The 17,306-nt window shown below is 38.2% G+C and overlaps 1 protein-coding gene across 6 annotated transcripts in view; it reads right to left on the bottom strand.

The window, feature by feature from the left end:
• The window catches only part of SEMA5B (semaphorin 5B), a 537,498-nt gene that overhangs the window by 420,498 nt on the left and 99,694 nt on the right, over window positions 1–17,306 (bottom strand). The gene's annotated exons all lie outside the window — the stretch shown is intronic.

Below are 17,306 nucleotides of genomic sequence, written 5' to 3'. Positions count from 1 at the left end.
TTAAAATTATAAGAACAAAATAAGACCAAATCTTTACACATTGTCAAATGTGTACGCTCTATGTATGTGTGTTATGTGCCTTCAAGTTGTTTACAACCTATGATGACCCTAACCTCTATTATGGGGTTTTCTCGTCAAGATCTGTTCAGAGGAGGTTATCCATTGCCTTCCCCTGAGGCTGTGAGTGTGTGACTTGCCCAGTGGGTTTCATGGCCAAGCTGGGAATTGAGCCCTAGTCTCCAGAGTCATAGTCCAACACTTGCATCATTATGTCATGCTGGTTCTCGTACACTCTTTACGCTTTCCAAACACTCTTCAGATTTCCCATCAGACTGCCCTATTTCAGATCCATCATTATAATTTAGAAAATCCTCATTATTTTTGCATTACACTTACTCTATTTTGGAGCTCTGACATCCGTGACCTCATCTAGCTGTCAAAACAGAGACCAGGAAAATGAAAATGAAACAGTTTAATCAATTATCAGACTTCATCCTATTTCTGTCACTTCTTATATATATAATGCCTCTATACTTCAACACTGTCCCTATCTAGGAGATATTCAAGTCGAACTCTGAATGTCTGTTGTATACAGTGGGACCCTTGGTATCCACTGGAGTTTGCTTCCAGGACCACCACCACCACCACCCCAAGCATGCTCAAGTTCCATTATATAAAGTGGCATAGTAAAATTGCATCTCTTATATAAAATGGCAAAATCAAGATTTGCATTTTGGATTTTTTTTTACGTGAATATTTTAGAACCACGATTAGTTGAATCCATGTATGCAGAATCCATGGATACAAAGGGACAGCTGTATTCTCTTTCTTGTGACCAAGGACACCTTCTGTAAAGCAAAAGCATGACCTGTAGCTGAGACCCATCTGAATATGGTGCAATGGAGCTCCTTCCTATAGTAGCAATCTATCTATCTGCTGCTATGTTATGGTTGCTGTTGCTGCTACTGTTACCATTCTCTCTGTAGTAAAAGTAGTAGAAGTAGCAGGAGCTTCATTTTCTATACTTCTATCCCTCCTTTCTTCCAATGAGCTCAAGGTAGTACACATGACTTTCCTCCCTTTACCTTTACAACAAGCCTAGGAACAGGTCAGGCTGAGGGAGTGAGTGACTGTCCCAGAGTTCCCAGTGAGTTTCATGGCTCAGGAAGGACTATAACTTTAATCACCAACGGCCCTCATCCCTCCCCAAAGAGATTAATTGAACAGTAAAAGGAAAAGGTTTTCTCCCAGATCCTTTGGCTGAGAATTACAAAAGGTTTAGTGATTACAATTATTGTTGCTCATATTAACATGCTCAAAATTATAAAACAGGGGAAATGAAGACAACAGTTGCAAGTAAAAGCTATCTGTGAAGTACTAAAGAACATGGAACTGACAGAATTAAACAACTGGGTTTTCTACCAAAGTCATGCATACAGGCTGAGTTTTCCTTATCAAAAATTCAGAAATGCTCGAAAATCCTTTTTTTAAAGTGCCAGTATGACCGGGCAGCAATGGAGATGACAGCAAGCCAACCACCCAGCACCTGCAGGATGAGTGAGCAGCAATGGAGAGCATCCCGCAGCCATTGCCTCCACCCAGGCAGTGAAAATAACACCGACACTTTTGGCTCTTCAAGGGCAAAATGAGTGAGTGTCTGGAGAAGGAGACACCCATCTCCCACAAGCAGTGGCTCAGGGCTACCATCACTTTTGGGGTGGACAAGTGTGCAGGAGTAGCCTTGGAGCCAGGGAGGAAAAAGGAGGGGAGGGAACGGTTGTACTACTGAGCTCTTGGCTGCAGTCTCCTCCTTCTCTTCCTCATCCATTGACATTGCATTTTGCTGTTTTGCAGTTATAAAATACAAGGATAAAAAAGTCATGAACATTTCAAGCTTTGAATTTTAGCATGCAAGTTTCAAGAAACCAGAAATTATGAGCACCTAAAGATTTGTAATTTAGATATTATGCAAAAACTTTAAATGAAAGAAACAGAAAACCAGGAATGCATTTTAATATAAAATAAGGTTGTGTTTAATTCAGTTTATGGAAACCCAAAATCACCCCACCTCCCCAAAAGACCTGAAACCTTTTGCCACCAGCCACCCAGTTCTACCTTTGAGGCAGCAACTGCAACATTCCTGCTCATTCATTTCTCAGATCTTCAATCTGTGTCCAGCCTTGCATCTCATACCCACCAAAAGTAGTGAATGAACAATACAATAGGCTGGAGAGAAACTAACTAGCAGGAGCACCTCAGTCACTGCCTTGAAGGTGGAAGTGGGTGGCTGGCAGCAAAAAGACATACGGCTGGAAAGGGACTGAGAATCTGTGAAATGGTGGGCATCCAAGTGAGTGCTCAACATGAATCCAAACCTTCCACCATTTCATAGATTTTCACAAATCTCTCCAGTCACATCTTTATCCAGCCTTGAAAATACTGTACAGATATGTACTATGTCACTTGTGTATTCCATAATTTTTTTAAAAAAATCGCCACTCCAAAAATGCTTCTAGTTCCAAGCATTTTGGATTAGGAATACTCAACCTGTACCATAGAATTTGTCTGTATATGGTTGCCTGAAATCCACTGTTTCCTAGATTACCATTAAGACATTTGCTTATAAATACACATCACCCTTGTACAGCTTCAGGGAATAAGACATGTGTTATCAGCAACAGTTTTATAAACGGTCTGTTTAGATAATGCAGTTGTCATTATTAGTCATAATAATTGTCATTATTAGTACATTTGGTATTTATGACATTAATGAATATAGTCCCATACTCTTACCCATGTGTACTATATAATGCCTGAAATTTTAGATAAATACATCACACATCTGATAAAGTGGGCTACAGTCCATGAAAGCTGACACTATAATAAATGTGTTCATTTACTTAAGATGGCACAAGATTGTAGGTTTGACTGCAACAGACCAGAATGGCTTCTCCTCTGGAAACTGATACACTCAAAACAATTTTAAAAATACCAACAACAAATTTATGGAGCCTGAGAAAAAAATTCAACAGCATAAAATATCAAAGAAAGGCCATTTTGACAGATTTCCAAAGAAAATTTATATCCAAATACAGGAATCAACATATATTAGATCTCTGTTGGCAGTGGATTTGAACACTCTGCCAAGATGATTTCTGAGAAATTGACAGCTATAACAAATGAGGGGTTTTGATTATTTGTTGTACTTAGGTAAAAACTTGTGAGCATGTTAGAAAAAAATATATATTCTGGCTATTTTGTTGGTAACTGGGACAACTGCCAAACTGTGTGTGTAAAAATCCAGAATTTGGGGTTGGTTATTTTTTCTTTTACTCTGAAACAATGCCCGTTTTTAAAACCAACCAACCAATCAATTAGATTGGCATTTTGAGAAGAGAGTGCATATGTACTATTCCTTTGCTTGCATCTCCATACACCTGTCTCTACTAAGCCAAGGCAGGCAAGGTGGACACTAGCAGAGAGATTCTAGCAAGCCAATTTCAAGCCATAGTTATTGAAGCCATTTATGTTTATGCCAATGTTATTTCAGATTAACCACATTTCTGGGTTTGTACAACATGGTAAACTAAGGTCAATCAAAGGTTACATCAGGCTGGACGTCTGTGCCAAGGATGAAGCCAATTTTCAACCCACAGCGCTGTGGCCAATTTCAGGGATGTGTTCCCAGCACTCTGGGAACCTCCATTTTTTGTTGACTACTAAAAGGAGCAGGTCTGAAGATGTCCAGAGATGTCTTCAGAGTCAGGAGAACAATTTGAATAAAACTGTCCTTTTTTTATTTTGTGGCAATTTGGGCTAAAGTCACTTATCACATGTATTTTGTATTGAGATTTACTCAAAATCTCATTCAAAGCAGCTGTTTGACCCAATACATTTGGGAATAAGTACTCTGGGCTTTTACCTTTCCAGCTTGATAGTAATGGTACCCTTCCTATAGGCAATTTGATGTGAACCAAATAACTGCAGTTACTCTTTTAATGTTCTAAATATTTAAACATTCTACTAGATGTTACAAAACCTCCATTTTTTGAAAGCCCAGTCAGGCTGAAAGATACCCAGGAGACTGAGCCAAGGCCCTGGTGGACTACAGTTAGAGATTGGTGAGAACTTAGTCTCAATTCCTTTTTTTAAAAATTAGAATTTATCCATACCTCAAATTCCTGGATATACAAGATGGGAAGAATCTATCCTATTCATAAAAGGGGACTCAGCTCTTAAAATCTTTGAATCTGTTTATTTGTTTGATTATTTATATAAATTTTGCCTATATATTTAGCTATGTTAATTCTGATCTAGGGTTGCCACTTCTTTTTTCAACAGCTACATGGCAGGCAAAAGGAAAATTATCCTCTCCATGTTAAGAACAGCCATGCTCACTGAATTTGACTAACACATGTAGATTAGACTTTCCTTTTGGCCAAAACCTGCAAATTTCATTTGGCCAAAATCTGTAAATTTCTTCATATCTGCAAAGAGAAACTTTTGAGATGGATAAAAAATGACTGAGGGCAACGGCAAACTGAAAGATTTGTCCATTCCTAGCTATAAAACATGATTGACAGATATTATGGGGGCCACATGTAAAACCATCCTCATCTGAACAAGATGTCCTTCAAAAATGTCTTCTGGTATAGACAATGGAGAAAAGTTTTGTCCATATACCCATCCTAGGAATGGAAAGTATTCTAGATAAAGTCAGCTACTCCAGCAAAGGCAGAGAGCTCTTATGCCTAGGAATGTATTTTACTTCCAGCCGTTAACTGCCCTTTCTGGAATAGACTGACGGGATTGTGAACCTAAATATAGCTGTATTGGGAGAGAAAGGTCTAAAAGGTCACAATGTTTATTTGTTGCTCTTCCCTTTTCATTTTTTCCCATGAACTTTTTCGGTCATAAATGTCTTGTAATCTGCAGACTGCTTCTCAAAAGATCAGAGGTGATTAATATAAATCTTACTTTCATTTTAAAATGCACATTTTAAAAAGAAATACTCCATTCAATGAAAGTTAAGCCCTAAAGAGATTTAGAACTAAGTTATTTGGAGTGAAAGAACAGTAGAATATTTCTCTTTTAAAACATTGTGGGGGAGAACTTACAAAAACTAATCACATAAAATAGGGGGCTTGCTATCTCCTGTTATTTCAATCATATTTCTTTTATTATTTTTAATATATTTGCATCTGCCCATCTTGAATCTTGATTAATTGCTCTGTACAAATAAAATTAAAGTATTAATATTAAAGGAGTTACATTACAAAAGCTATGGAACTTGTGTTCATAATCAGAACGACTTGAAGGCACACAACAACAAATATTATTCTATGATAGAGCAAAATTCAAATAAAAATTCTCTGAGGCCTGAAGGAAACTGTTTTTAAATTGTATTTATCAAGAACCATGCTTTTACCATTGGATGTCCCACTTTTATTGCCGGGAAAAATCCAAAATACTCTGAACTTCAGAAGTTCTGAGTTCAGAACAAGCTAGGCAAAGCTATCAGATCGACTTTCCAAATAACACAGGCAATAATGTGTCATTCCAAATGGGCACAGGTGGCACAAAAAATCCAGAATCAGAGACAAAGTCAGTACAAACTAGGAATACGCACACACAATGATAAAAGCACATATTAAAAAGGCACAGTTGGACTGTCTGCAGATGATGTGCTTTTATTGTTTATAATGATTCTACCTACAGCAAAAGCCTCTTCACATGAAACACCTTTGAGTGAAATCCAATTAAAAATCCACCTGAGGGGAAATCAATGTAGCTACTTAACTGGGTATGAATCACTTTTTCTTTTTAATTTTCTAATATCATATTGTCTGTACACCCTTTATTATATGCAGTTTCTTGTTTAGTTTTTGTTGGAACTTATCTGTGATTAGTTATTCCTGTAAAATTTAAAAAATAATCTGTATATGAAATACAATAATAAAGCAAACAACTGGATCAGGTCAATTAATGAAATAATGCCCTCCAAAAGTACAGTTCCTAGAGCTACCATAACACTGCATCTACCTTCAGTCGTTCAGAAACCCTCTTCTCATGCAGACTCACTGCAACAAAGAACTAACAGAAACTGAATCCGTTTGATTTAAATTCTCTTCATTCTCTTGGCAACTAGATTAGACCCCAACAGTGGCACTAGTCTCAAATGCATGGAAGATAATATTATTAATGGCTAATGGCCGAGATGAGGAAGACATGAATCCACACATTTTATTCATTGCTTGAGTCAAGATTTTTGGAAGGTCAGAATGAACAAGGATTCCCAGTGAGTGAATTTGTAAGTTTAGCATAAGAACACACTCACAGTATACACCATTGATGGGAACAGCATAGTAGATGTTCTGATCCTGAAAAAAAAACCTTTCCCCCCCATGAACCCAATTTGGGGAGATCAAACCTAAATGTAAACAGAGACATTGGTAAAATGTCAAATTCCCTCCAATCTATGCAGCTTTCACTGTTCAGCTAAGACAGCTGCAAGCTCTGAAAATAAACGGGTACACTGCCAGTGAGAAAACGCACTGTCCCAGCATCCTGGAGGCTGACAGGAAAAGTCAGCTTAAGAAAATGATGCTATACAGCAACTATGCTTCCCACAGAATCAAAGCTAAGCCTGTGATCATGTCAACAAGAGCAAAACTGGAAACTAAAAATATTGCAGCAATTTACCCACACTGTACATAAGGTTTCATTTACCACATTGCAAAAACATAAACGCACTGAACATGCATAGAAAGACATTAGACTTGATTGCTCATTTAGCAACAAGACAAAGACCAAGCAACTTAAAGGGGCACTTTGGAACTACCTGTAAGGTTGGGCTACCATGTCACCCTCTGCAAAATCTGTTCTGCCATAAGATTCCACAAAGCATTATTATAAGGTTACAGTTAGAAAGAAAACCAGTTATTATTAGGAAGAGAAACACATGCCAGTTTTCTTGGGCACTGCACATTTACAGTGGGCACTTATTAAGTCTAGCTCCCAGTTACTTTGTTTTTGTTAACATCCCTCAAGTTGATTCTGACTCATGGCGACCATGTGGATGAGACATCTCCAAGACTCCCTATCTTCCACTGCTCTGCTTAGCTTCTGTAAATTCATACTTGTGAGTTCTTTAATAGAATCCATCCATCTAGCATGACACCTTCCTTTCTTTCTGCATCCCTCCACCTTTCCCAACATTATTGTTTTTTCCAACGAGCCATTCCTTCTGTTTATGTGACCAAAGTCACAGATCAAGCCAGGGAAATTTCAGGCTTGATCTGTTCTAGAACCCGTTTGTTTGTTTGTTTGTTTGTTTGTTTGTTTCAGTTACTATCACTACCAAAATTTGTAAGGAAATTTCTCCTTCCATAACATGAGCATAATCCATAAACCAGCTAAAGAAAAGTCCTCTTAAATCTCATTGATTTCAACAGGATAACACTAACAAATGCTTCAATTTCCAACTGATATCGATGGGACTTGACAGAGTTTAGCTTTGGGTCAGGGGCCCCATGTACAGCTTTGTTTAATTTACATGCGGTAGTTCTGTCTGTGTTGATCCTATTTGATTGTGTTTTTTTTAAAAAAAACTGAATTGAAATATGAGCAGAAAATATGTGGCAAACAAAAAAGAAAGAAAATGGACAAGAGGAACCTTCATTTGTTGAAAACATTTATGAACAGACCTGTTAAGCAAGAAGCATTTTATCATTTATTGTATAATGAACCAGGCCTTGCAAATATTATTTTGGAACAATTCCCAGAGTCCCCCAGTAGGCATGGCAACTAGTTGGAGGATTCTGGGAGACAAAACTCTGCAAAGTTCTATAATCAACAAATAATCAAACACACAAATAAAAATACAATTTTTTATTTTCACATATACAAATTTCATTTTGCAAAGATGCACCTTCACCAATGTCTTCCTTCCTTCCCCCCTTTAAGGGAGGTTGGGGAGGTGAGCACAATTCTCAAGCATTAAAATTTTGTCTTATGTGTGGCTCTGATTGTCTTGAAATATACCACTTGCCAATTGTTATGAACCCTGTGATGTGTCTACAGGGCAGTTTCACCAGTAGCTGATACAATGCATTGACCTTACAACAGCCTTTCCATGAAATATGGGAAAAGGAAGACACTTCTCCCTTAGCTCACAAGATCTATTCCACTGTGTTCTCCAGACCTGACTCCTTTTCTGTGTCTCTAAAAGTTCCTGGAAGACAATAATGTGTGCACTCCACCTCAGTCTCATATGCCATCTACCACCCGGAGCTTATTCATACCTTGGTGTGACCAGTAATCTTCTATGCATAATGCAGATGAGCTCCATCAACACAGCAGGAACAAAAAATGGGTGATAAGTTCAGCAAACATATATAGTAATAAAGTCATAGAGTTGTAAGGGGTCTCGTAGGCCATTTATCCAATCCCTCTGCCGAATGAAGGATCTGCAGCTAAAGTAGATAGCTGTCCAGCCTATTTTTGAAGATATCCAGAGAAGGAGATCCCACCACCTCTCTAAGTAATTGCTTCCATTGCTGAACTGCTCTTACTGTCAACACATTACTTCTCTCCTGTAATTTAAAACCATTAGCCATGGGGCAGCAGAAAACAGGTCTGCTCCCTCTCTGTGAAAACCCTTGGGTATTTAAAGTTTGTAATCATGTCACCTCCTCAGTCGTCTCTTCACTAAGCTGAACATGCCCAGCTCCTTTAACCTTTCATTACATGTTTTATTCTCTGTACCTCTTATCATCTTCATTGCCCTTCTGTGAACCTACTCCAACTTGTCTATATGATTCTTCAAATGAGACACCCAGAAGTGAAGATAGTACTCCAGATGAGACCTAACCAGTGAGGAATATAATGGGACTATTACTTCTATTAATGCTTCTATTAATGCAGGTTAAAATAGCATTTGCCTTTTTTTGTTGTTGCAGAACACTGCTAGCTCATGTTGTTATTGTTGTTGTTGTTACATTTATTTATATCCCACTTCCCCCCCCCCCCAAAAAAAAAAACCAACAACAACCTGGGACTCAAAGCAGCTCACAATTTCAAAGATGAATCCAATTTAAAAACACACAAAAAGTGTGAAATAAAATAGAATTCAACTATTTATAGTATGAAAACAATACACACTCAAGTTAAAAACTAAAATGCAATTAAAAAGATTAAAAGTTCTTAAAAACAGCTCAGTTAAAGCAATACAGAACTCCCTGACCCATTTCTTAAAAGTTTCTGTTTTAAAAAGCTTGTCTGAATAAAAGTGTTTTAGCTGCTGATGTAAAAACAAGCGGGGGTCATCCTAGCCTCCCTGGGAACAGAGTTCCAGAGTCTAGGGGCAGACACTGAGAATGTCCTGTCTCATGTCCCATTAACTCCTATTACGATGTTGCATTTATTTATTTCTCTATTATTATACCCAAATGCTTTCAACTGGTCTATGAACAAATCTAAAGCACATTTCATCACAGGAACACTGGCAAGCAGGTATAATTGTACATATAGAACAATCTGCTTCAGCAGTGATTAGGGTACCCTACAAAAAAGGCAGAGATTGGAGTACAAGGAATCCTAGATGTAGACAATTATTTAATGGGAACCTGAAATTCAGTTCATTCACGATTCCCCAGTATCTGTTTAAAACAAGCTTGTATTCCAGTCATGTTTTTTTTTCCTTTGAGTAGATGATGGCATCTGATTCCAAAAATACTACACACACAAAACCCGGCATAAAGATGCTGCACGATTTGACATTTTTCATGTAGCAGCAAGTCGATATGACACTTGCAAGTGATCGGATAACTAAGTAAAGCTTTGAGTCCATTGTAAATAGGCAGTGGGTGGCAATTACATTCTCAAGCTCAAAGGGGAAAAAATGAGAAGCTCACATTTAATAGCACAGTCTTGATTTCCTTCAGTTCCAGACGGATAGACTCAATATAATCTTGGTGGAACCCCAATAATTGATTAACAGAACTTGATGAAGATTAGGCTCACAGAGCTACAACTCATATATAATGGCAGTGGGGTAATTGCTGTTGTTGTGCGCCTTCAAAGTCACATCTGGCTTATGGAAACCATATTATGAGGTTTTCTTCACAAGACTTCTTCAGAGATTGTTTGCCATTGCCTTAATCTGAGGTTGAGAGTGTGTGACTAAATAAGGTCATGCAGTGGATTTCCATAGCAAAGATGTGAATCCTGGTCTCCCAAAATCTGAGTCCAACATTCAAACCACTACACCACATGCTGACAATAGACTACTCAAAAGAAAAGAAGGAAGGGAAAACTTCTGCGTTTTCACCTACCTATAGCCTTAAACACAACAGAATTCAAATGGTCTATCTCTTCAGCATTCCCTACAAGAGATCAGCATTCAGAAAAGTCATAGAAGTCTCCTGAGTACAATTACTGGTCTTTTTACAGTCTCACCTTTCTGTTACAGTCCATGAATCTCAAAGCAACCCTTGACTTAAAAAAAATGTTCAACATGAGCCGCTTGGAAACCATGTGAATCAAGGCTGTGAAGGGTTTTTTTAATGACAGTATCCAAAAGACTGAACTCCAGCCTTTTGCAAGCTTGTGCTACCATAAATCTGTTGAAATTTAAGTTCCCAGATGACTTTTTGTAGATTCTATTACTAATATGGCCGGCTCACTAGACCTAACTTCTATTTGGATGAAGCCAAAGCACTGCACATGTCCCATTCTCAACATGAAATGTGCAGTATGTTTCTTTCTAGTTATTATTATTATGGGGAACTGATTTAGGGATGTTTTTATTAAATGATTAAGTGCAACATTAGCAGCATCTCAAACCTACAGCTGAGTTCAGGCTTAAGGCTTCAGGTTACAGGCAATGAGCACCATCCCACAATTGTAAACAGACTATCACACTCTTAATGAACTTTGTGGTAATGTTCCAATATGTTCTTGGCACCGAATGAATTCCCCATTTGTGCCTTCAAAACTCAGGAGTTGATGAATAGTCATTTTGTGCTCAGCTTTCTTTCTCTTTCTTTGTTAGTGTTATGACCAGCCCAGCCATGAGGCAGAAAATGAGGTGGTGGCCTCAAGTGCCTAACTTTGGATGTCAGGGAAGTGCAGCTAACTGTCTTAAATTATTATTATTGTACTTTTAGTGCCACAGAAAATGTAGGATTTGCCATTTCGGTTGCCAATATAATTTGGTTGCCAAGGAAGGATGAATTCAGTCCTGATTCTGTTTATTCCACTAGGTGCTAGTAAAAGCACAGTGTGATAAGTTTTTAACCCAGAGGGTGTATCTACATTGTTGAATAAATGTAGTTTGACGCCACTTTAATTTCCATGGCTCCATCCTACAGAATACTGGGATTTGTAGTTTTGTGAGGCGCCAGCACTCTTTGCCAGAGACCCTGTAAAACAACAAATCCCAAGATTCCATAGAATGGAACTACAGCACTTAAAGTGGTGTCAAAGTGTAGCATAGATGCATCCAGAGAGACAGAGAAAGCTGTTTCTTTGCAGAAGGGCTGCCCAGAATGGTGGGAGGACTGATATCAGCTCAGTATTTCCCTCCTCCTTTTTTTAGCTGCTGTGTATGTGGAGGAAAATGGATGTACAACCAACCCTCTGTATCCACAGATTCAACCATCCAAAGCTTGGGGGGGAAATTCCTAAAAGCAAACCTAGATATTGCCATTTATTTTCAAGGGGAGCTTTTAACTTCAACACATGTTGACACATGTTGACTAGTGAGGATCAGGACCTAGGAAGTAAGAAAGACAGAAGGACTCTTCAGCATGCAGCATTATGCACTGTATTTTAGCCCATAATGTAGTGTATATTATACAGCAAACTGTGAAGGAAGAGGAGATGAAAAGAGGAGAGCAAATACAGCAGGAAAAGTTGGTGTTTCCTCATATTTAGCAGTGAACTTAAAGCCATATAGCTGCAAACTCCAGACTGTTAACTGTCATTAGTATCAATGTGAAACTTACTTAATCAATTTACTTTATTTCAATCATTTTAATGATTTTAATTGTATTTTATTATAGTTATTGTTATGTTGTACTTATTGTTGTTGATTTGGGGTTAAGGAGGGAGGGGGATTGTAGGATTTTATTCTGTTGTATGGATTTTATTGATGTAAGCTGCCTCAATCTTGTAGGGACAGAAATAAAGATTATTATTATTACTTTTTAGATTGTAAGCCTGAGGGCAGGGAACTGTCTAATTAAAAAGATTGTATGTACAGTGCTGTGTAAATTTACAGTACTTTATAAATAAAGGTTTATTATTATTATTATGTGAATAAAACTTCTACAGTAGTTCTATTAGGACAACTCAAGAATTGCACCTCTCAGTTTGACAGCACATGTTAATATATTTATTGCACTGAATACAAAAATAAGAAAACTTAACAATAGTAGTGAGAAGGACATATTAGCAAATGAATGAAGAAATATCTTTCAATATAGTCCTTTACACACTGTTATGAAACCAGCTTCCTTTTGAGACCAAGTATAAGTTTGAAGCAGAAAAGGAGCCCTGTTGAAATCAAATGGTTGCATGTTGTCTTCAAAATAAATACATTCAGTAAAGCTATTATTCTCTTTTCCAGTTGTGACTGTTTTTGTTGTCAAGGCTATTTGATCTACTACTTTATCCTGCAGTAGTAAGGGAATTCTATGAAACCCAATCATGTCCATCTGTCAGTGTCCCACATTTTCCATCCCCTCTGCAGTGTCCCACATGCACCACCCAAAGCTGAACCAAGGAGTGAAGGACCATCTGCATTAGATTTGGAAAAGCAGTGGGACAAGAGGGAAGAGAGGAAGTGAAGTCCAGTTGTACAGAATTGGAAAGAAGCCAATGATGAGCGGTTTCCTCTTTACTTAGGCTGTCAGAGTTTTGGCCTTTTTCATACTGCAGTTGTAGCCCCAACAAGTAGTTTTAAAAGTATAAAAATGTTTCTAAAATCTGTTGAAACAAAATCCTTGTCTAAACAGATTTATAGTTTTAATCAGATGCAGGTCTTATTATAAATTTACATTTGTGATCCTTGTGGCTTAAAAACAACTCGTGCAACTCTCTATGACACTAGAAATATACCAGTGAAAAAAGTACATGCAGTGTGATTATGGGATAAAGATAATATGAAGTGATCACCTCCTAATGAGATTTCCACTGTCACTACCACTACTACTATCAGCAGGAACATTTTGCTGATGTCTTTTGGTTAAAAACAAAAAACAAGACCCTTTTAGAAGCTCTTCTAAGATGCAAGGGAAAGGGGGTTTAATTCTACCCAGTAGAATCTGAAGCACAAAGACATAAAAACAATGGTTGATAGCCAAGAAAGGGACCAGATTGACGAGCATTACCAAGTACTCCACAGTAACAGCCACAGCAGCAGTTGTATCATTGATTTATTTTAGCATTTAGCCATAATAATGTTACCAGACCAAATTACCAGTTTAAAAATAAATCTAGCCACTGTGAAGCAAGTATATACCTGATAAGATAAACATACATACTGTATCTTGCAAAGTATGAGACAACATGGCTCACTGGAACAGATGATTGTGCTTGGCAAAATGGAAGACAGTAGGAAAAGAGGAAGACTATTACACATGGATTGATTTGCTCAAGGAATCCAGAGCCCTGAGTTTGCGAGACCTGAGCAGGGTTGTTGATCACAAGGTGTCTTGGAGGTTTCTCATTCATAGGTTTCCCATGGGTTGAAGCTGATTTGGTAACAAACAACAACAGTGGTAAAAAAACAGCAACAAACCCACCAATCTTATAGTTGCGAAACACTTTTATTAGGACCAACACCTCTATTAGGACTAAACAAAATGCTACAAAAGCCTCTGTGCAAGCTTTTGCGTACTGCAGAGCTCATCAGGCAAAGTGAAAAAAAAACAAAACAAAAAAAAAACAGGGGGTAGGACTACAAACAGAAAAGTCTCCAAATTAGGCCAGATGTTATGTTCACTGAAGTCTGTTTGCAAACAGAGTGAATCAGTGACTGGTACCTAGTGAAGGCATGACAATACACTTAGCATCTTGGGACAAAGAAGCAATGCTTAAACTTCATTTCTAAATCAAATAAACAAAAAAACAAAATATAAAAGTCAGCTGTAACTTAAATGTGTTTCTTGCCTTGGTTAAAATATCTCTCTCTGGCTTTTCTTCGCGAACAGATTGCTCAAAAACCAGTTAGCCAAAATAAAGAAAAAGTTTTTATATTAGCAAAGTCAGACAAAAATTAGCTGACATGTATATCTAAAAAGACAACTGAAGCCAAATTGTATAATGTTACCCAGTAATGGGGTAAAGACCCTTAAAATACAAAATACTTAATACTTTCTCATATGACAGAAAATCATATCACTTTGGTGGCAGATTCTGGCCTGAACAGCTAGCTATAATAAATAAGGATAGCTGTGGCAGTTCAGGAGGTGGAGAAAACCACCCAAATGCACAGCTGAAAAAGTCACTTATAGCTCAACTAATATTCAGAAGCAATATTTCGACTCTAAAAGTATACGTGCAAATCAAAACCATTTTGCCGTTGCAAAAACAAAAGTGAGAAGGCTTCTAAAGCTTTTATTTTCATTCTCAAATAATTTCTGGTTTTGTTGAGCTTACCAGAGTTAGAGTGAAGCCTCATCTGTATCTTACTTGAAGTTTCACTGCTGTAAAACATAGAAGAAGGGAAGTCCTCAACTGTCTTCTCCCCGAAGATATTTTCTAAAAATCCACTGAAAAGCAAATGGTGACACTGCCCCAATAAAATTTCAAAGGCTGCCTGTTTTAACTCCAGTGAAGACAGAAATCCCTTTAATGTGAGGAGGCTCCACACAGCTCCCTAAGGCTGTTTTTATGGCCTTTACCACCATCATCACCCCACAAGAAACACACACTGCCATTTTTCTGGCCAAAACACGGGTTAATTGGCTCTTTTGCCAGCCTCCAGGAAGAGCAATTCCCTGTTTAAATAGGTTGCAGCCCACCCCCCACAACTTAACATTTTTGAAAACCCTGATTTTCAAAATCAGAAGTTGACTTTTGATTATGTTTTTGTCATTATGAGAGCACTTTTAGCAGCACTAACAGAAGATTTGGGATTGGTATATATTTTGAGCAATGTTTTCTTCATTTATGGTGCAGCCTCCAGAGGGTTCCAGGGGCAGAAAATTGGCCCTTGGAACCACCCCTACCAAAGTAACCAAAATTTATTATCTTACAAACACAAACATATACCACTGGGAGTAGTTCCCACTGAACCCAATGGTCTGTACTTATGTATAAATTTCCCAGCCTTGTTAACATTCTGCCATTGTGTACAAGAATAACATTTTAACTTTTGCTAATACTGATGGAAGATTTTGCAGAAAAGTATTCCTAAAATGAGTCTTTAAAATACTTTATGTATAATAAATCACTATAGGTTGTGGTCTTGCTATATAAATTCAGTTCATTCAAAACATTACCTAATTTGACAGAAGCACAAAAAGGCTTCTTTGATTCCACAACATGTGTGTAAGAACTTCTACAAATGTTTATTAGACCAATATTACACAAAGTAGTGGTCCATTCACTGGTGCCAGTCCACAAGCCATCAACTAACACACCCTGGAGAATTTCCAGGAAAGAAAGAAACAAATGTAGCCAATGGATTCAAATACGGTGCCAGCTGATGGCACAATGAAAGTAAACACTCTAGTGCATCGCATGAGATAGCTTTAGCATTGTTGTTGGTGTGTGCCATCAAATCATTTCTGACTTATCACAGGGTTTTCTGGGAAGGTTTTGTTCAGAGGCGTTTACCTCTGCCTTCCCCTGACACTGAGAGATTGTGACTTCCCCAAGGTCACCCAATAGGTTTCCATGGCTAAGTGGGGATTTGGACATTCATTTCCCAGTGTCCTAGACCAACACTCAAAACTACTGTACAACACTGGTTACCCTCAAGAAGCACTGTACTAATAGAAATGACAAGGGGCTGAACAGATGGGCATGAAAAGGGGTCTTGAATCTGCTTTGTCTGAGACTGGTTCGAAACCCCGTGGACCACACCGGCCGCTCCCAAGGGGCCGAAATGTGCATGGTCCAACCACATGGCACGGTGTCAAGCCACACTGCTGGGTAATTTTTTGTCACCTCTCCACCATCCATGTGCACTGTCACACACATAAATAAACAATAAATAAAACTTTTATTTATATCCCACTTATTTGTAAGAAACAATCAAAGCGGCTTCCAACAATTAAAATAATACAGATGTACAGAGATAACAACAATACAAATATATACAACCCCCCTTAAAAAGGAATTAAACCATTCTAAGATTAAATTTCAAACATTAAAATCAACACATTTATATTAAAATCACATGATATCATAGCGCAAAAGCAGTGGGCAAATTCATCATGGCCGGGATTGTACAAGTACAGAGGGAATCAATATGTAGTTGGGGGCTATTCCGGGAAGGCCTGCCGGAAGAGATCCATCTTGACCGCTTTTTAAAAATTATCTAAATTGGATATTTGGCGGATCTCATCCGGTAGGCCTTCCATAGGGTGGGAGCAACAACGGAGAAGGTCGTCTGGGAGGTCACCTTCAGTTTAGTCCTTACAGGTTGCAATAAATTCCTCCCAGAGGATCTGAGTGCACAGGGTGGATTATATGGAAGCAGACAATTCCTTAAATAGGTTGGGACCAAGCCATGTAGGGCTTTAAAGGTGATAAAGTTGATACCTTGTACTGTGCCCGGAAACAAATAGGCAGCCAGTGGAGTGACTTCAGTATTGGTGTAATATGGTCGCTCCTAGTTGTTCCTGTAATCAACCTGGCTGCCATATTCTGTACCAGTTGAAGGTAGCCCCATGTACAGCGCATTGCAAAAATCAAGTCTTGAGGTTACCAGTGCATATACTACAGTTTTGAGGTCATCCAATTCCAGGAAAGGGCGCAGCTGGTGTATCAGCCAACACTGATAACAGGCACTCTTGACTATCACATTTACTTGATTTCTAATATGAAGCTATTGATCAAGAAGCACCCCAGACTGCGAACACAGTCCTTCAAGGGGAGTGTGAACCCCTCTAGGACTGGAGGTTGCAACCCAATACCTAATTTGGGGGCCCCTACCTAAGTATCTCCATTTTATTTGGATTCAACTTGAGCTTGTTTTCCCTCATCCAGTCCATTACTGCTTCAAGGCACTGATTGAGGGGAAAGATACCACCTGTTGTCGTCACTAATGACCGAGAAATGGAAATATATAT

Source organism: Sceloporus occidentalis, unplaced genomic scaffold (genome assembly GCF_023333645.1).
Source record: "Sceloporus occidentalis isolate IW3139 unplaced genomic scaffold, rSceOcc1.0.p SCAF_4, whole genome shotgun sequence".
Taxonomy (NCBI): Eukaryota; Metazoa; Chordata; class Lepidosauria; order Squamata; family Phrynosomatidae; genus Sceloporus; species Sceloporus occidentalis.
The sequence above is the reverse complement of the archived record's forward strand: the minus strand, read 5'-3'. Positions and strand labels throughout refer to the sequence as shown.